The 12,500-nt window shown below is 47.0% G+C and overlaps 1 protein-coding gene across 1 annotated transcript in view; it reads right to left on the minus strand.

The window, feature by feature from the left end:
- Positions 1–12,500, minus strand: part of oprm1 (opioid receptor, mu 1) — a 56,030-nt gene that overhangs the window by 4,380 nt on the left and 39,150 nt on the right. The gene's annotated exons all lie outside the window — the stretch shown is intronic.

A 12,500-nucleotide genomic window follows, 5' to 3' on the forward strand; every position in this document is an offset into this window, starting at 1 on the left:
AAGGGCTTAACAGGAGCACACTCAAAGGTGTGGATGGAACAGAGGAGGTAGGAGGGTGATGGAGGAGATGTCAAAAGAGGAGGAGAGGTGAAGATTCAACAGCCACAATTAAAAGGAAATAATCCAAATAGGAAAACCAAGGGTTACACTTCTCCAAAAACACCCTGGGGGGGGGGGGTGCAGAGGAGGCACTCTGGCGTGTTCAGGAAGCTCAGTCTTTAGGGATAATTATGTTGCTTTTCTCATTCCCCCTTCAATCGCTACCATTCAGCCTTCTCCTCAGGCTGACTACTTTTCCAATAGTGGAGCAGAAGCCTTATGCACTCAGTCTCTGCACGTCCGCTGGAGGGGACTTCTGCTGCCTTCCGTTTATCGGTGGATAAAACCTTTTATGAAGGCTTAATGGATGGATTAGAGAGCAACTATATTTAAAAGCCCTGGCTTTAGCGCCGATAGGAAGTTCCTGAGCTAATACTCCCAGCGTGGCTTTGTACAGACTCTCAATGATGATCATTAGTCCAACCTTAACCAGTCTAATGTTAACCAGTCTTAAGTTTACTAGTCTAACGATTACCATTCTAGTTTTAACCTTAAAAAGACTTACTTTGACCAGTCTAATGTTAACCAGCATATTGTTAACTATTCTAATGTTATTAAGTATTAAGTTAGCCGTTCTAAGGTTAACCAGTGTTAAGTAGTCTAATGTTCAATAATCGAATGGTTAGCTTGTGTAGTGTTAACTAGTCTAACATTAACCAGTCTAACTTAAATCAGTCTAAGGTTTACAAGTGTATTGGTAACTAGTTTCATGTTAATCAGTATAAAGTTAACCAGTCTAGTGTAAACCAGTCTATAGATCAAGATGTCTGGATCTGGACATAAACTGGGCCGGATTACAGCGTACTGGACCAATGGCGCTACCTCGACTGACAAATCAATCACACAACATTAATTGTCAAATGATCCCAACCAACTGATCGAATAGAAAGTTAGGCAGTACTAGGAAGGAACACAAATGAGGAACTAGAGGAGACGGCGAGAGGTGTTCTCTGCATCACCAAACCTTGAACCGACCTTCAATTACTACGAAGACCTAATTCAACATAAAGAATACATACATATGGCTGAAATTATAGGGGAGATCAGTAAATCACTTGCAATATGAAAAATTAGGTTTTATATGTCAAAATAATGAAAAAATAAGTTACAAAATAATACAGGGAATAATAATACCAGACTTTTGTGCTTGTGCAGACAGTGGAGACCGGAATATAGCTTTTAAATTGGAATAAACGGTCACCATTATTTTTATAGAGGTGAATGAACAGCAAGCTACTTACTGAAATTGCCCGGACATGAATTGTAACAATAATAAATCAAATTATTGTTTGTCTATGTAAACGCCACGAGCCAAGTAAGTTATTGAGCTGTAAAACCAGCACAAATTCACGAAAATTGGCTGCTATCTAATACTTAGGGATAGTAGCACCCGGTCAATCAACCCAGTCGCCAAAAAAAACGTTGACGGTGTTCGTTTCCATGAACACTGGATACGTAGCATTTCAACGTACAAAATAGCGTGTTATACCTACAGTATCCACGCGTGCCGCTGTGGAGGCGGGTTTCGGGGTTTGGGTTTCACGGGTTTCGCGGCACGGTGGTGGACACGATTGTTGAGGGGGGGGGGGAGGTAGACTGTTGTTGACCGGGGAGAGGGAAGACACGTTTGTTGAGGTGGGGGGGGACACGTTAGTTAAAGGGGGCGGGGGACGGGGGGGGACACGTTTGTAGGGGGGGGGCACCATAGACATGGGGCACGCTCGACAACGAGAGTTGTTTTTTATTGAACGAGACTTCAACACGGAACAGCTGCCTGAAACGATGGTCACGTCACTCTCGGTGACGGTGTCGACAACAATGAACACACAAACAATGTTAATAGAACAACACACAACCACATAACATCCCGAACCCATTAACCCCACTTAATCCTAACAACAAAACAAGTAAACAAAAGCCCCTTTTGTCAACTGAAAACCCCAATTCATGCAATATTTTATGCAATATTTTATGACGATTCACCGTTAAACGTGTTTCTAATAACATTTCTAGCGAGAAATATACTTTTTACTTGCATAATCTTCAGTCAGTGATTGTGTCTGATCTTTAGTTTTATAGTTATTAGGATTTGATCGGCTCGCTCGCATGTTTCAACGACGTCAGGTTGTTAGGGACGCTGCTTTCGCTAAACTAGCAGCTCACGTGTTTCCTGCGTTTGTGTTATTAAACTGTTACTTTATGTAACTTTAAATGATATCATCTTGTTAGAAACACGTATATCTGAGAGCCAACCCAGTCACCAAAAGCATACGTTGACAGTGTACGTTTCGTGAACACTGGATTACGTCGCATTTCAACATAAATAGCTTGTTATACACACACACACACACACACACACACACGCACGCACACGCACGCACACACACACACAAGCACACACACGCACAGACACGCACAGACACACACAGACACACAGACACACACACACACACACACACACACACACACACACACACACACACGCACACGGTGCATTTCGCTGCTAAAACAACAACAACAAAATATTCCCTCAAATATTTTTACTTTCAAAACTTTTGCCAAAATGGCCAATAATATCATTTTTTATTTTGGATGCTTCTAGGACATTTTGGGTGGATTTTGAACGGTAAAAACCACGCGGCAAAGGAGCTGCCGTAAATTGTGTTGTTTTTGTCGTAAACTGGGGTCCGACGGTTAAAAAGTAGACGGATATTCCGAGGTATCCTTAAAAGGCAGCTTGGAAGTTTTTATTTTCTGCAGTTTAGACTTCTTCTATAACCTATTTTTGAAAGCAAAACACCAAGTTCATTGATTTAACGAGGCAAGGTTATTTGAAACAATTTATTCAATAAATATTTGTGAGAGGTCATTCTTTCTCCTGAGTTTGCTTCCTATTTATGTCTAGTGTACACCCCTACTGTCCAAAAGCATCCCCCCCCTCCCCATATGGATTTGGAGAGTTGTTGCCACGTCCCAGTGGTGGAAGTATCATATAATATGAAAGAGGGCATTCAATTATACTACAATAATCAATTAGGAGGCCGAAGCCCTAAAGGAAGTGATGCAATAGGTGACTGAGGCGAGAACATTTAAGTAAACTGTACCTTGGGGTCTCTTATATATCAAAGGGGGTTTCAAAGGGGGTTTCAAAGGACGCATACGTTTCAACCTGTGGCTCCAGCCCTACAGGAAATGACTCAGCAAGTGCTCCATCTCGTTGCACCTGCACCCAGCGGCTCGCTTGCATGATTTTGGCCTGAAGTTCTTCCCAGACCTACACCCTAGCCATCCAACCTGCATATCTGAGAATCAGGCCTCTCTTTAATAATGACAAAAAGTTATGAGAGAAATACACATTAACTTTTGTCTCATAAGCGGCGTGGTGCCGTCTCCTTTTGACCTTTTGACCCCAGACTTCTGGGGGAATAGCTGAATCAATTCATTAGTCAATCAGAAGCATGTAAATATCTTCCCGGTGGCGTAAGAGAACGAACAAGGTGTCCTTCAACATCTACGCTTCCAGGCGATTGCAACGGTGCCACACATGAGCATATTCGAACATGTTTAATGGTAGTAATTAGCTGTCGAAATTGGAGGCCTTAATCAATAATGAGCAGCTATTGATTTGCTTCCCGATATAAATTTATTGTGTTATTTATGTTATTTAGCATCTACACGTTGAGCTGAGTCCAATGACACCAAGCATGACACTCTAGCTAATGGTAACATGCATTTTACATGGTACACCTAGGTCTAGGACATGATCTCAGTGTAGCAAGAGGGCGAGCTCAATCTCATTGGACTCAGCTTAACGTGTAGATGCTAATTAACATGTAATTTGTCTAAAATCTCCATCGGGAAGCAAATCTATAGCTGGTCATTATTGATAATGTGTGGCACTGTTGCAATCGTCTCGAAACGTAGATGTCAAAGGACACCTTGTTTGCCCTGTTACGCCCCTGGGAAGATATTTTCATACTTCTAATGGATTGATTCATATTTTAAGGTTCTCGGAGTGAGACTTTAAGCGGCTGCAGCAGAAGTGTTGAGACGAAAGATGATATCAAGACATTTATAGAATATTCCCATTCACATTATGATTCTTCGTCATAACATTCTGTCACAACATTCACGCATAGACTACTGTAACGCCCTCCTCACCGGACTCCCCACCAAACTCATCAACAGACTGCAGATCATTCAGAACTCAGCCGCCCGGATCATCACCCGCACCAAATCATCTGACCACATCACCCCTGTCCTCATCCAACTTCACTGGCTCCCAGTACACTACCGCATCCAATACAAAACCCTACTCCTCACCTACAAAGCTCTCCACAACCTAGCCCCCAGTTACCTCTGCGACCTCCTCCAAGAATACACTCCCTCCCGCTCCCTCCGCTCAACCTCTGCTGGACTACTATGTATCCCCACATCACGATTCACTACAATGGGTGCCCGGTCATTCAGCTGTTCAGCACCCAGGCTCTGGAACTCCCTCCACCCACACATAAAACAGTCAGACACCATTACAACCTTCAAGTCACAACTCAAAACTCACCTGTTCAAAATCGCACACAACGACTAACTGATCACTGTTTTGATTGTTTGTTTGTTTTGTTTTGTCTTGTTTTTGTTTTATTTATTTTTTATTTATTATGTTTGTTTATTTATTTATTTATTTTTCCACAATGTCTTGTTTTTTTTTAACGATTTAATAATGACTATATGCTCTGTAAGGTGACCTTGGGTGTCTTGAAAGGCGCCTCTAAATTAAATGTATTATTATTATTATTATTATAACATCCGACCAAACATCCTTTACATTCACCGAGCGAAGATTATGAAAGTCCAGGCCCCCCCTTCCTGCACTCGTGGTCCGACCGGGCCAAGTTTCGGTGCGGGGGTCCCAGTTAAGCCTTAGAATATGGTATTCAAATTTCAGGGCGGTAGGACCTTCCTATCTCAAAAACTGTTTTTCCACCACATTCTGAACCATTAGGTCTCTAATTCTGAGGGGCTTTGTCCAAATGACAGTCCATTTGGGAAAACTTTTTTTCTCTATGGGCTAGAACTACAAATCTTGGATATGTTGTTCTCGGGGCCCCGGGAAATGTGTGCAAACATTTTAGCATCCCTAGCTATCTCGAAAAGGCCGGAAAAGGGGCGTGACCTCCAACAGTACAGTCAATGGACATAAGACAGAGGTTAGTTTCTAGGCCCCATTTTTTGCGGGATGGAGGTCTTACATTTGTGGCTTAATGTGCGTAGACACAGCTGGCCTGTGGCCACGTCTTTGAAGTCTGGGGTCAAAAGGTCAAAAGGAGCCGGCACCACGCCGCTTATGAGATAACAAAAAGTTAATGTGTATTTCTCTCATAACATTTTGTCATTATTGAAGAGAGGCCTGATTCTCAGATATGCATGTTGGACTGTTAGGGTATAGGTCTAGGAAGAACTTCAGGCCAAAATCTTGCAAGCGAGCCGCTGGGTGCAGGTGCAACGAGATGGAGCACTTGCTGAGTCATTTCCTGTAGGGCTGGAGCCACAGGTTGAAGCGTATGCGTCCTTTGAAACCCCCTTTGATATATAAGAGACCCCAAGGTACAGTTTACGTAAATGTTCTCGCCTCAGTCACCTATTGCATCACTTCCTTTAGGGCTTCGGCCTCCTAATTGATCATTGTAGTATAATTGAATGCCCTCTTTCATATTATATGATACTTCCACCACTGGGACGTGGCAACAACTCTCCAAATCCATATGGGGAGGGGGGGGGGATGCTTTTGGACAGTAGGGGTGTACACTAGACATAAATAGGAAGCAATCTCAGGAGAAGGAATGACCTCTCACAAATATTTATTTAATAAATTGTTTCAAATAACCCTGCCTCGTTAAATCAAAGAACTTGGTGTTTTGCTTTCAAAAATAGGTTATAGAAGAAGTCTAAACTGCAGAAAATAAAAACATCCAAGCTGCCTTTTAAGGATACCTCGGAATATCTGTCTATTTTTTAACCGTCGGACCCCAGTTTACGACAAAAACAACACAATTTACGGCAGCTCCTTTGCCGCGTGGTTTTTAGAGCCATGTAAGGATTAGAGGGGGCGGTCGATAGCAACCACCATAGCAACCATGACGGTCAAGTGACTGGATGCAGCCCCGTTGAAAAAAATAGAATACCACCCAACACACTCAAGAGATTAATGATATTTAAATTATTATGACCATGAAGTCTTTATTTGCATGGGTTTACATTTTGTTCTGTGTAGCATGGAAAAATCGGAAAAACACTCCCATTCAGAATGCATTGGTTTACATTTCGTTCTTTGGAAAACGGTTCTTTTTAATTATTTATTTATTTTCAGTTTTTGAGGAGGCGCTTCAAAGATGCAAATTTTTCTGCAATAATCCAAAATCCAATGGAAAAACCCGTTGGCTTTTTGTCAAGGGAACCCAGGGCGACGCTAACTTCCGGGTTGGCCAACATACTGTGGCAACCCGGCCCAGGCCAATTAAGGATATTGGGAGCACCTGAGGAACAAGTGGAGAAGCAGGGCTTAAATAGCCTGCTTCTCCACTCATTCGGGGCTCTCCCAGCCTTGGAGCTCCTAAAAGGAGAGACCGGTCCTCGTGGGTGACGGGATTCCACCCACGAAGGAGGGGACCGTGGATTCCTCAACGTTTACGTTATTTGTGGTTTGGAGAGACTTTTATGTTCTGTAATTAAATATGCCTTTTTGTGGCTTTATCCAACGAAATGCTGTCCTGTTTGGGAGGAGTTGGTGCGCTCAGCGTGGCGGGTTGCCACATATGGTGGAGGATGCGGGCAACTCGACCGAGCTACGGGCCATTTTGGGTGGGAGCGCCCACCTCAAGCCACCCCCAAACCGGAGCCGACGCAGCCGGGGCCGACGCAGCCGGAGTCGACGCAACAGAGACGACGCCGCCAGAGACGATGCCGCCAGAGACGACACGCCGCCAGAGACGACGCCGCCAGAGACGACACAGCCCGAGACGAGGCTGCGGGAGACGAGGCCGCGGGAGACGAGGCCGCGGGAGACGAGGTCGCGGGAGACGAGACTGCGGGAGACTAGGCCGCGAGACGAGCCACGCCGGCAGCAGAAGCAGCCATGCGGCGCGCCGGACCGCTGCCACCTCCGAAAGGCCACCCGAGGCTTCAGCAAAGGGTGGAGGAGTGTGGCAACCCGGCCCAGGCCAATTAAGGATATTGGGAGCACCTGAGGAACAAGTGGAGAAGCAGGGCTTAAATAGCCTGCTTCTCCACTCATTCGGGGCTCTCCCAGCCTTGGAGCTCCTAAAAGGAGAGACCGGTCCTCGTGGGTGACGGGATTCCACCCACGAAGGAGGGGACCGTGGATTCCTCAACGTTTACGTTATTTGTGGTTTGGAGAGACTTTTATGTTCTGTAATTAAATATGCCTTTTTGTGGCTTTATCCAACGAAATGCTGTCCTGTTTGGGAGGAGTTGGTGCGCTCAGCGTGGCGGGTTGCCACAATACGTCATCCCTCCACCAATCTACTGTAAAAACAAACGTTCAAGTTTAATGATAATGCATGAATTTATTCTTTATTCTGCCATAGTATTTATTTAGGGGGGGGGGGGGGGGGTGGATCCAGATCTCGGGCAACAGCGCAGGGTTGCCAGGTCCTGCAAAAAAACGTGCTGCCCACATACCGTTCAAAATCCACCCAAAATGTCCTAGAAGCATCCCAAATAAAAAATGATATTATTGGCCATTTTGGCCAACGTTTTGAAAGTAATAATATTTGAGGGAATATTTTTTTGTTGTTGTTTTAGCAACGAAATGCACCGTGTGCGTGTGTGTGTGTGTGTGTGTGTGTGTGTGTGTGTGTGTGTCTGTGTGTCTGTGTGTGTCTGTGCGTGTGTGTGTGCGTGCGTGTGTGCGTGCGTGTGCATGCGTGTGTGTGTGTGTGTGTGTGTGTATATAACACGCTATTTTATGATGAAATGCGACGTAATCCAGTGTTCACGAAACGTACACTGTCAACGTATGCTTTTGGCGACTGGGTTGGCTCTCAGATATACGTGTTTCTAACAAGATGATATCATTAAAAGTTACATAAAGTGACAGTTTAATAACACAAACGCAGGAAACACGTGAGCTGCTAGTTTAAGGAAAGCAGCGTCCCTAACAACCTGACGTCGTTGAAACATGCGAGCGAGCCGATCAAATCCTAATAACTGTCGTATATTCTATTTGAGGAATATTATTGAACATTTTTTTTCCTTTTCTCAGCCACTTATAAGTTCAGTCTAGTGGGCTGTATGATTGCTCTCCCAGACCTGGTTCTGGGAGTGGAAACCCCAGGAGAGGGAACAGGAGACCCCAAAGCAGGTGGAGTGTCACCCTGCTCTAGGACCGGCAGTGGCTCCTGTTGCTGCTGTCCAGCCTCGTCTCGTGACGGAGTGGTATAAGATGCAGCCGGTTGCGTCTTACCACCCCATGTGGCGCATCCACAAGGTAAGATCTCGGCGAGGTGTGACTCTGGATCACAGTCCCTGGTGTTTTTGTGTCAGTCACCCACACCTCCTGACTTGGAGACAGGCTGCTGAGTGGCTTTGCACGATGTCGCCTGTTGAAGTTTGCAGCATCTGACGTCCTCTTCTCCCTTTCTTTCTGGAACAGAGTGCTGCGGTCGGGCAGTGCAGGTTGCAGCTCAGAGGAATGTGTCGGCACTGTGGTGCGGAGACGTCGACCCATGAGCAACTGGGCCGGGCTGTATCCATTCTGAAGAGGTGTGGCTCTTTATGCAAGCAGAGCCATGTACGGATCAGTTGCCTTTTTTAGCAGACCCTTTATGGTCTGTACTGCTCGCTCAGCCTCGCCATTGCTTTGTGGGAATTTGGGGCTACTGGTAAGGTGTTTGAACCCATATGCAGAGGCGAAGGAAGCGAATGCCTGGCCGGAGAATTGAGGGTCGTTGTCAGACATGAGCACCTCCGGGATGCCGTGTCTGGCGAACATCGATTTCAGATGGTTAATCACATCATTGCATTTTGTGTGTGTCAGCAGGGCAAGTTCGATGTACCTGGAGAGGTAATCAACGACGAGCAGGTAAGTTTTTCCCCCCAGTTCAAAGAGATCGGCCCCCAGCTTTTGCCATGGGCGCTCGGGGCAGTCTGACGGCATGAGTGGCTCACTGTGATTGCAGCGCTCTTGCAGACACGTTCTGCATTTGAGCACCATCTCCGTGATTTGATGTCCCAGCCCAGGCCACCACACAGTCTGACGGGCACGTGCTTTGCACTTCACGACCCCTTGATGGCCCTCGTGCAGTCTGTCCAGCACATCGTTCCGCATTGCTGCTGGAATGACCAGACGTGTGTCTTTCAGCAACAGTCCATCTTGTACTGGGAGTGTAGCCTGCTCGGCCCAGAAGTGTTTCAGGAGTGCTTCCTGCTTTGCGTGATCTGGCCATCCGTCTGCACACATTTTCATGACACGAGAGCATACACTGTCAGCTTCCAGCTGTGCTTTGAGTGTGTCCATGAACGTGGGACTGACAGGTAAGTTGTTGACAATGCAGTCCACGTAAATGTTCGTGCTCTCCATCAGTTCAGTGTCATTTGCGGTCATTTGTTTCTGTACAGGTGAACGTGACAATGTGTCAGCAGTCCAGAGTGACTTTCCAGGAACGTGCACAATGTCATAGGAGTAGCGCATGAGCCGCATTCGAAAGCGCTGTATCCTTGGTGGCAACAGGTCGAGTGCTTGTGCGCCTAGTAAGGAGAGGAGCGGCTTATGGTCAGTCTCTAGGCAGAAGTGCTTTCCTAACAAAAAGTCCCGGAAGCGCTCACATGCCCAGGTTAGACCCAGGGCCTCCTTTTCTACTTGCGCGTAGTGTTGCTCAGTAGGTGACAGTGAGCGGGATGCGTAAGCTACCGGCATCCATTCGCTGTCCCATTTCTGGAGGAGCACGCCCCCCAGTCCATAAGATGAAGCGTCTGCCGATACTTTGGTGTCCCTGCTCGTGTCATACATGGCCAGGACCGGTGGAGAGATTAGTGCTTCCTTCAGCACCCTGAAAGCCTCCACCTGGTCGACACCCCACAGCCAGCAGTTCTTCTTTGAGAGAAGTTCACGGAGAGCTTTGTCTTTCTCTGATAGCTGGGGTATGAATTTTCCCACCTGGTTTACCATCCCCAGGAAACTCCTCAACTCGCTCACGTTTGTAGGCTCTTTCATGTCCCTGATGGCCTCTGCCTTTTCTGGATCGGGGCTGATGCCTGACGTGGTGATGACATGCCCGAGGAACACCACCTCACTCCTGGAGAGCTCGCACTTGTCTGCATTCAAAGTCACCCCTGCTTGTTCAAGCTTTTTCAACAAGGCATGGAGACGAGCGTCGTGCTGTTCTTGGTCTTTTCCCCACACCAGCAGGTCATCGATGTGGCAGACCACCCCGTCGAGTCCATCTATCACCTCCGCCATGACACGCTGGAAGTGCTCGGGCGCAGAGTTGATCCCAAATGGAAGACGCTGGAAGTGATACCGTCCGAAGGGTGTTATAAATGTTGTGTATTTGGCTGACTCCTCAGCTAAAGGAATCTGCCAGAATCCCATGTTTGCGTCTAGTTTACTGAAGATTCTGGCTCCAGCTAGCATTCCTAGACTCTGGTCGACTGATGGCAGGACATACTTCTCTCGACACACATACTGGTTCAAGCCCGTGAAGTCCACACACAGGCGTAGTCGCTGGCTGTTCTTCTTTGGGACGACGACGATTCCGGCGCACCACACCGTAGGCTCCTCGACGCGCCTGATGACCCCCATCTCTTCCATCCGCTGGAGCTCCTCCTTCACCTTTCCTATCAGAGGCAGGGGAATTCTCCGTGGAGTCTTTAAAGAGAATGGCACGGCCTCTGGCTTGAGCTGGATGTGGTATGGACGCCTGATGTCGCCTAGGCCCTTGCAGAGTTTTGGGTAGGTTGCCTTTAAAGAGTCCATGGTGACGCTGTCGACTCGAATGAGTAGACCCAGGGCAGTGATGGCCGGTAGCCCGAGCAAAGGTGTGCTCAGGTTTTTTACCACATAGACCTTCTCCTCCGTCTGCTTGGCTTTGTAAGTCAGCTGCATTTTTGCATAGCCAGCTACCTCCAGCTGAATCTTTCCTGGACCCAGCAAGGGTTTCTCTGGCTTGTGGAGGACAGGCATTTGTGCCCCCGGGAACAAGTCTTTCAGGTCACTGTCCGAAATGGCGGTTACATCTGCGCCGGTGTCAAGTTTGAATTTCATCACTTTCCCTTTTATCTGCACATCAGCCGCCCGCTCACATGACACAGAGCCCAAGAAGAAACTTTTCCCCTCTTCTTCCTCAATGCACGCTACCACAGACTTGCTTTTGCAGACGCGCTGGTAATGGCCTTTTTTTCCGCAGCCCCGACAGGTTGCATCGTTGGCGGGACACTTGGCGGGACACTCGTGAGAAGGCCCCCCACACTTGTAGCACTGGGCGCTGGGCTGCATGCCTTTGTCTCTGCCTTGCGTGTGTTGGCGGGAATGTGCGCCGCTGCTTTTCCAGTTGGTATATTGCTGTCCCTTTTTTATCAGTCTGTCTATGGAGCTCCCCTCCATCTGCATCACACTGCTAGCGTCACCCCTAAGTGTGCTCTGTTGCTTTTTGACTTCTTCAGACTGTCTTGCCATATCAATGGCTTTTTGCAAAGTCAGTTTTTCCTCCATCTGCAAGCGTTCAGAAAGGCTGGTGTTTGCAAGCCCCACTACGATCCGATCTCGTATGAGTTCATCATGCAAGTCCCCATATTGACAGTGTTCTGCTAAAGCATGCAGGGCAGTGACAAATGCCTCGACAGTCTCATTTGGTTCTTGTTTTCGCATATTGAAGCATGCACGTTCAAACACAATATTATTTTTCACAACAAAGAAATCCCGGAATCCGTCTTTTACTTTGTCATAAATTTTCGTGTCAGCATCACTCAGTTTTAATCCTCTCAATACATCGTCGGCTTCATCCCCCATACAATATATCAGAGTGTTAACCTGAGTTTCCTCGGAGTTCGTAGTCAAGTTGCTCGCTTGCCGAAACCTCTCGAACTTCCGGATCCATTTTGTCCAATCGAGCGGTTTGTTGAAATCGAAGGGCTCCGGTGGCTGGATGTTGAATGTAGCAGTTGGTGCACTAGCCGCCATGCTCGCTTGTTGCACGTTAACGTTTCCCTCACGTTGTTCGCTCTTAACATCCACCAATGTCTCTCCCTCTGTCTCTGTCGCCGTGGACCGTTGTGTCCTGTGCTTTTTCTTTCGGGTCATAGACACAGCACTTCTGACACCATGTCGTATATTCTATTTGAGGAATATTAATTCAGCGCGGACAACTGTGTCTTGACTTTACAGG

Source organism: Gadus chalcogrammus, chromosome 15, assembly GCF_026213295.1.
Source record: "Gadus chalcogrammus isolate NIFS_2021 chromosome 15, NIFS_Gcha_1.0, whole genome shotgun sequence".
NCBI classification, from domain to species: Eukaryota; Metazoa; Chordata; class Actinopteri; order Gadiformes; family Gadidae; genus Gadus; species Gadus chalcogrammus.